This window comes from Emys orbicularis, chromosome 6 (assembly GCF_028017835.1).
Source record: "Emys orbicularis isolate rEmyOrb1 chromosome 6, rEmyOrb1.hap1, whole genome shotgun sequence".
Taxonomy (NCBI): Eukaryota; Metazoa; Chordata; order Testudines; family Emydidae; genus Emys; species Emys orbicularis.
The window spans coordinates 41,042,378-41,051,095 of NC_088688.1; positions in this window are offsets into that span (position 1 = coordinate 41,042,378).

Here is an 8,718-nt window from a genome sequence, read left to right on the forward strand (position 1 = left end):
CACTGCAGTCTGGGTTGTTAAAAGAACCTGGTAGGGTCCAGTAAACCTCGGCTGGAGGGTGTCGCCACGAACGAACTTTTTGGCCCAGACGAAGTCCCCTGGTTGGAACGGGTGGATCTGTTCTTCCAGCGGCACGGTCTGGGAAAACTGCGAGGCTTTCCAAAGGGTACGGAGGCGAGCCTGTAGGGAGAGAAACTGGCACGCGGTCATATGATCCCCTCCCAATAGTGAAACATCAGCACGTGGTAGCGCCCCGCCTTTGAAAGGGGGGTGTCCATAGAGCAGTTCAAAGGGGGATAATCCCAATACACGGGTTGGGCGAGTACGAAGGTGAAACAGGACCAAGGGAAGTACCTGAGGCCACTTTAACCCTGTTTCCTGACAGTATTTAGCCAATGTAAGCTTAAGCTCCCTATTCATACGCTCAACTTTCCCGCTAGACTGGGGGTGGTAAGGTGTATGAAAGGAGTGTGAAATGCCCAGTCCTTGTTCTAAACGGCCAAGGACATGACCAGTAAAGTGGGGTCCGTGATCTGAGTCAAGCACGAGAGGGATGCCAAAACGGGGTACAATGTCTCTAAGGAGAATCTTCGCCACTGTGGCAGCAGTACAATTAGCAGTAGGAAAAGCTTCGACCCATGAAGTCAGAGGGCAAACCAAAACAAGGAGGTGCTTTTTCCCAAAAGCCTTTGGCATATCTGCAAAGTCAATTTGAAGATGTTGAAATGGAGCAGCAGGCGGAGGTCTTCCACCCTTAATTTTGTTAAGAGGCGGAGCAGGTCCATTACGCTGACATGTGCTGCATGCTTTCACTATTGACAGGCAGTAGGGTTGAATGCCTGGAGCATACCAAAAGCGAGCGATGGTGTCCACAAGGGCGTGCGTGCCGTAGTGACCCCCCTTATCATGGTGCCAGCGAACTGCCACGGGGTATGTGGAGCGAGGGAGGCAGGCTCGGCCATCCGGCATAAGCCAGGTCCCTTTGACCAGAGTGGCTCCGAGGCTCTCCCACGACTGTAGTTCAGCAGCGGGTACTGGTACGGGGTGCGGTGGAGTAAAGGAGGAGGTTACAATAGCCAAAGTGGGCATGGCTAAGGGTAAGACGGCAGCCGTCTTGGCGGAGGCGTCAGCCAGGGCATTCCCACGGGTGACGGGGCTATCATCTTTAGTATGGGCCCGGCAGTGAACTACAGCCAGGACCAAGGGTTCTTGGAGGGCGTCCAAAAGCTTGTGGATGAGGGGGAGGTGCTGAATGGGTTTACCGGCAGCTGTCTGGAAACCTCAAAACTTCCAGAGGTGGATGTGACAATGCACAACTCCAAAAGCATACTTGCTATCAGTAAAAATGGTAACGGTCTTACCAGCGGCCAACTGGCAAGCTCGGGCCAGGGCATAGAGTTCGGCGGCTTGGGCTCCCCAGTTGCCTGGCAGTGAGGCGGCCTCTTGAATGTCCCATTCAGAGGTGACTGCATAACCGGTGAAACGCTTGCCATCAACATAGAAGGAGCTTCCGTCCGAGAAGAGGATGCAATCAGGGTTGTCCAGTGGCACATCAAACAGGTTGTTCCTTATCTGTAAGATGCTATAAACTACTTCCACACAGTCGTGCTGATCCTGGAGGACTGGCAGGTCAGGAAGCAAGGTAGCTGGATTAAGGGGCCCACACCTTTCAAAAATTAGGTTAGTGTCTTCTAAGAGTTCGGCCTCTAGCTGTTGCTGACGATGGGCCGAAAAGACTTGGGTTGTGCCCCTACGCAGAAGGGCTGACAAGGCATGAGAGGTCCAAACCATGGTAAAATGACCCAGGGTCAGGCTCTTTGCCTTTGTGATCAGCAGGGCAGCTGCTGCCAGAGTCCGGGTGCAGGATGGGGTTCCCTGAGCGACAGGGTCGATCTGCTGAGAGTAAAAAGCAAGCGGGAAATGGTGGGGCCCGCTCAGCTGGGTAAGGACGCCACTAGCAATTCCGCCCCTCTCGTGGACAAAAAGGTGAAAGGGTTTGCTGTAATTGGGGGGGCGGAGAGACATGGAGGAGGCCACACTGTCCTTGAGTAACTGAAAGGCTTGGATCGTGTCTGGGGACCACTGCAAAGGGTCAGGAGCAAGGTTAGCAGTGAGTCGGTGGAGCGGTTTGCTTAACTCCCCGCAGGACGGCAACCAGGGGCGACAGAAGCCAATTAATCCTAAGAAACCTCGAAGTTGTTTCTTGGTGTTTGGCAGAGGGCAGTTTTGGATAGTCTTTATGCGAACTGGGTCCATTTGTCTCCCCTCTGGGGTTAACAGGAAGCCCAGATATCGGACCTTCTGTGAGACCCACTGAATCTTGTTAGGGTCTACCCTGTGGCCTCTGGTGTGTAGGTATAATAAAAGTGCCTTACCATCGATGCGGAGGGCAGCTTCTTCGCGGTTACCTAATAGGATGTCATCTACGTATAGGACTAACGTGGATCCCTGCGGACTGGTGAAGCCTTCCAAGTCGTGGCGGAGGCATTGGCTGAAAATCGTGGGGCTGTCTCTATATCCTTGAGGAAGTCGTTGCCAGACATAACTTTGTCCCTCCCAGGTGAAACCAAAGAGATACTGAGAGTCTGGGTGCACAGGAATGCTGAAAAAGGCTGATTTTAAGTCAATAACAGTGAACCACTCAGCATCCCAGGGGATTTGGCTGATGATAGTAGCTGGATCAGGAACTACTGCATGAAGAGGGACCACATACTGATTAACAACCCGTAGATCCTGTACAAAGCGCCAACGAATAGGGTCTCCGTCCTTTTTAGGAGGCTTTTTGACAGGCAGTATAGGGGTGTTACAGGGAGTGCGCTGAGAGCGGACTAGCTTTTGTGCAATGAATCCCTCGATAATGGGGCGGATGCCCTCCCGGGTTTCCAGCGACAGGGGGTATTGAGGGACTGACGGGGGGGGGGGTTAAGGAGGGCTTCACTTGAATCCTTACTGGCTCTGCCGAAAGGAGCAGGCCAACATCAGTGTCAGAAATTCCCCAGAGGGTTAAAGGCAAGTCAGTGAGGTCAGGGGAGAGAGAGGGGGGGGGGTTTCCCAATTACCCTGAGTTGGGGCAGAATCTCCTAACACTGTCATCAATAATCCTACCCCTTCAGGAGTGCAGGTTAAAGTAGCCTCAAGCTTACAGAGTAAATCCCGGCCCATCAAAGGGATCGGACAAGCTGGGGAAAAAAGAAAACGGTGAGAAAAACATTTATCAGCATAAATAACATTTAGAGGCAAAGTGAGTCCCAGAGACTGTGGGTTGCCCTCCACCCTAGTTGCAGTTTTAACCTCAGAGGATAGCCAGGGAGAGGGGGCATGATTTAAAAGAGAGAAAGTAGCTCCAGTATCAGTGAGGAAAGAGACAGGCAGTCCTTGGACTGAAAGGGTTAGACGAGGCTCTTTGCTGGGAGGGGAGAAAGTGAGGAAGGAGCCGGCTAAAGACATTAAGGAAATAAGACCATCACATTGTTTGCCTTCGCCCCCGGGATACCGTCATTGAGGAGGCTGAGTTTGCTGCAGCTGCTGCTGTTGCCCATAGTTGATCCAGGCCTGAGGAACGGGCTGGGCTGGTGGTGCAGGGGTGTATTCGTCCCTGGTGTAAGTATCTGCGGATGCGACCGGACCCTCTGGGCGTCCCCAGGGGAGGGATATGCATCCTGCTGCATTTGCTTGATCTTTTGCCTAGTAATTACTCCTCCCGAGGTGTGCCCTTCCATTTCCCCCTTATCCCTCTGCAGAGATTCTGATCTGGAGTCCTGCAGATTCCCCTCTGCGCCCTGGAGAGAGTCCCCCTGCGGAGGAATAGGGGCAGGTGCAGTGGGGACCAACTGACGAGTCAAAACACGCCGTGGTTTACACCCTTCATTGAAATAACATGGAGGGGATTCACTCTCGGGAGAATACCTGACTGCCATAATTTTTAAAGATTTCCACAGCTCTGCTGCTGTGTCCCAACAAAACCAGTAACATAACTGTCCCGGATGGTCTTTTTCGATCTGGCTCCTTACTCCTCTTAAGGCAGCCTGTTCGAAAGAGCCATACGAAGGCCACCTCATCTCCGGGTCGGCCAATACCGCGGTATACCCAGTCCAATTCCTTACACACAGTGTGTACAACTTCCTCCTAGACATTTCTGGGAGTTTCCCTTCGTTCCATAACTTATTTACAATCCCCAACGGACTCTCAAGAGGCACCCTAGTCCCTTGACCCATGGTGTCTGACAGGAGCCCTCCAACTGGCGTTTATCCTGCTGTCCAGTACACGACCCCTCAATATTGAATTGGCTGGGAGAAATCTCCCGTGGCGCCTGCCAATTCGTATATGAGTGGTCTGACCACTGGACAGAGGCACCGCACCAGAAGGAAATCCCGGACAAGCCCCCAAATTGTTAGGTAAAAAGCAAGTCCTTACTCACCTCTCCAGCACCCGAGTTCGTGCGGAGTTGGTATGGGGCTCACAATCTGTCAGAGACCAGACACCAATTCGTTGATCAACGGGCTCACACTATCCTTAGCTTAAAAGGCTTCGGAGTAAGTGTGGCAAGTTTATTAGGGGTGAGCATCAATATTTATACACAGAAGTAAACAAAGTGATTAACAGATCATAATGGTCATGCATAATCAATCAAGATTCTACAGGATAAAACAGGTTAAAATGTAGATTCAAAAAGACAAAAGGGGAGATGGCTACTTAAGGGGAAGGGGGTGTCATGAGTAGTTCGCAGGTCAGAGCTTTGATTAAAAGTTCAGACAGAGACATCAAGTCTGGGTTAAGTTTAAGCTCATCAAAAGTTCAGACTCAACAAAATCAAATAAATCAATATTTTATATCTAATGGGGGGGTGGGGAGAACACAGACAAGGCGGGGAGGAGAAGTGTGAAAGCAGAAGGGAAAAGAAGGAGGGGAGGGAGGAAGAATCAAGGGGGAGGAGGAAGGGGAAGAGACAAGGAGACCTGGACTGGTCTGGGGGCTCTCGGGTATTCTTTAGACCAGTGTTTCCAGAACTAAAGCCCAGATTTCTTCAAACTCCTGTTGTTGATCCCTGTGACAGAAGCTGACCCTTCTTTGGCTGCTAGGTCAGAATTCCATCATTCTACTCTGTGCATTGATTTACTTTTCCACCTCCATAAAATAATTTGTTGTGTGATCACGGCAGCTCTCAGAAACCATGAATGCTATGCTGATGAGTCCAAGATTCGCAGGTAACTACCCTAACGTGTAGTTCTCGACTGATGTTTGAGCTAAAGCCCCAAATCATTTTAATTCTAGTGTCAGCTTCTTTCCACAGATGTTTAGTCAGAGGACATTGCCAAATGTGCACAAGTGTACCCTTATCTTTACCAAAGCAGCACCGTGTATCAAAGGAAGAGCTTTAAGCTTATGATGTCTCTGTGATGTTCAATACATTCTAAATACAATTTTTGTTGAATTAAATGTGAACATAAATCTATAAAAGCATGTTTTGCATTGTGTAATAAAACTGACTATTGTGGAACCTTTAAAGGATACTCTAGCCCTTTAGCCCAGGTTTCAATAATATCTTCAGGACTCAAGGAGTCACTTTTTATCAAAGGCATATGTGGATAACATAGACCAGGGGAGTTTGTGGACCATTTCCACTACACCTTGTACTTCAGGGGCATCAGGTAGTCACAGGGTGTCCAGGCCAAAGTGACAGGTCAATAAATGTTTCAGCTATATATGCTGCAATATCATTATGGTGGTGAGGTTATATTGATGTTGTAGGACCTGGAACTGTCAATCAATAGAGATAGGTATATGTCTCTCTATCCATTCTTTCCATATGATTCGTTAGTTGCCAATGTTAATTGCCAAAATTACCCCACATATGGCTTTTGAATGGTGTCAGGCATGAAAATTTAAACTTCTGGCCAAAATGATCATACCCTTCTTGTATCTCTATTTTTCTCAGGGAAAGCGATTGCAACTGATTGGTGTCTTCTGCTAGCTGTAGAAGGGCAAATTCTAAATTCATTTTTACAAGTTCTTCAAGATTCTTTTGTTAGTTATAGCCCAAGTATTTATACATTTATACATCAGTTCCCACTGCCTCAGATTCTAGGCTTCAGAGTGACACAGAGTGACGTTGCTGGAATCTAATTATATAGATTAAGGAGTACAGATGTTGATCTCTGTGCTTGGATTGCAACCATCAGCATAATATCTTTGTGCATTGCAGAGGCGGATACAATGAAACACACAGTGCCCTGGCACGGGGCCCCCCAACTACAGGGGGCCCAAGGGCCGGGCAGCCCAGCACCGTCCAGCACCCCCTGCGGGGGCAGAAGCTGTGGGGGATAGCAGGGAGGAAGCCATTTAAGAGCCGTGCTGGAGGCGCAGCGTGCGGTGCATTCTCCCAGCCAGTGAGCCGGGCTCCCGCTGCCTCCCGGGGCTCCTGCTGCTGCTGGCGCTGGCAGGCAGGTGAGGGGCCAGCTGGGGGCGTGCTGTAGGGGAGGCGAGTGTACTCTCCTGGTGGGGTGTCCGCCCGCGCCTGTCCTGCTCCTCTGGACACCGGGCAGTGCAGGTGCAGTCCCTGGCATGCACTTCTGCTGGCGGCCCATGGAAAAAGGCCAGGGGAAGGGAGCAGCAGGCCAGTGTGTCTCAGCTCTCCTGTGCTGCTGTGGCCACAGCTCCCTTTGGCAGCGAACAGGAGCAGCGGCGGGGCAGGGATGCGTCCACCAGCCAGGCAGGTAGGGTAACCCAGCAGCCGTGACTGGGACTGCCCCAGCTCCGAGCTTCCCCCCCCACCCCCGCACACTGCCCCCTACACACACACGAGCCACGAGCCCCCTGCCCTGAGCCGCTCAGCCCCCCCCCAGGCCGCTGCCCTCACTCCTGCACCCCCACACCCAGCCCCACCCACACCCCCTGTCCTGACTCCTGCACCCCCCGACCCCTGCCCTGAGCACCAAATGGGAGCTCCTGCACCCCCCATCCCCACCTACACCCCTTGCACCAAACAGAAGCTGCCCCAGGTAAGCACTCCACACCCCAACCCTCTGCCCCAGTCCTGAGCCCCCTTTCACACCCTAACTCCTGGACAGACCCTACACCCCAACCCCCAGCCCGCTCCTGCACCCAAACCCCACACCCCAACCCTGAGCCTCCTCCCACATCCTAACTCCTGGCCAGACCCCGCACCCCAATGTTTTTTTATGTTTTTTTATAAAGCGCTCTTATCCAAAGCACTTTACAAGTAGCTAACGGTACAAACAATATCTGGAAAGATCATTAAGCGGTCCGCCAAAACCCTCAGCTATTTTCAAGTGGTCTGTGAAAAAAAGTTAGACTACAAAATCAATCAAGGTACCTCACTTTATTTTCATTTACTTCCTATTACTTATAATATAGGGTGAGGGTGAAGAAAAAAATAATGAAAAACCAGGGGGTAGGGGAGATAAGAGAGAATGTTCTTTTTCTTGGCTGGGTCCCGGGGGGCCCCAAAGATGAAGCTGAGCACAGGGCCCCACTAAGTCTAAATCTGCCACTGGTGCATTGTTCAAACAAATACAAACCAATTACCGTGTCTAACTGGCCAATGCCCCTTCTCAGTATCAAGAGCCTGATCCTGCGCCCTTTAGAAGTCAATTGTAGTATTGCCATTTATTTCAATGGCAACTTGATTGGGCCCCAAAAGGAAGTAAATAGAGATAAGGAGGGCATTTGCAAAAGGACATGGACTCTCAAATTTACAATATATCTTTTAAAAAAGAGATTGTCTCATGAACACTTCCTCTCCCATCCAGAACTGTACAAGCAACAATGCCTCCCATTCATGCTTGCATTGGCCACCTTCCCTTCCTTTTTTGATCACATAACACCCTTATGGCAACTATAGTAACTGATTACATAGAAAAGCAATTTTGGGAAAGTATTGAATGTATTTTTGGCTGTCTGTTAATGCAGTTAAGCAGGTGGAAACAAGGAGAAATAAAAGCCAGCACCATGAACCAACCAGCTGTCTGTGGACAAAGTGCACCATAGATCACCAGAGCACAGTTTTAGATCAGCCACATTAGGTGCTAGGGGAAAATGAGCTAACACTAATGGAAAAGGCTGATCAAAGAGGTAAAATTTACAACATTTTCTGAATACTGATGAGCTGCTTAGGTGAATTCCTGGTAGTACTTAATTTCAAAGGACAGTGAAGGTCTGACACTGAACACAACCTGGCCTCAGCTTCTATCAACTTCACTCTGCCTTGGGGATTAAATGCTGCTGATAAACACAGATTATGTGGCAGTGTCAAAGATGGTGAGATCTGGACATTTATAACATTTTAGATAGTAACTATCTCCTTGAAATTCACCTGGAAGATTACTGCAGAGCACATGTGCAAAAATGCTCAGAAGTTGGACAGTTACACGCACATACACTAACTGGATTTTTCTGGTGGACATCATGAGATTCAAGCAGAATGTGTTGCAAAATTCTCTCTTAAAAGTAACAAAGGCAGAGATAATTGAGTTCATCAAAGAAAAAAAGATAAGGGGCCCATTCACTGGTCAGAATCAGAATGGTGCAGTGTGATGGTGAATGAAATCCATAGTCTTCTGGCCAGCTGAAAGTAGGGTGACCAGATGTCCCGATTTTATAGAGACAGTCCCGATTTTTGGGTCATTTTCTTATATAGGCTCCTATTATCCTCCACCCCCTGTCCCAATTTTTCACATTTGCTGTCTGGTCACCCTAGCC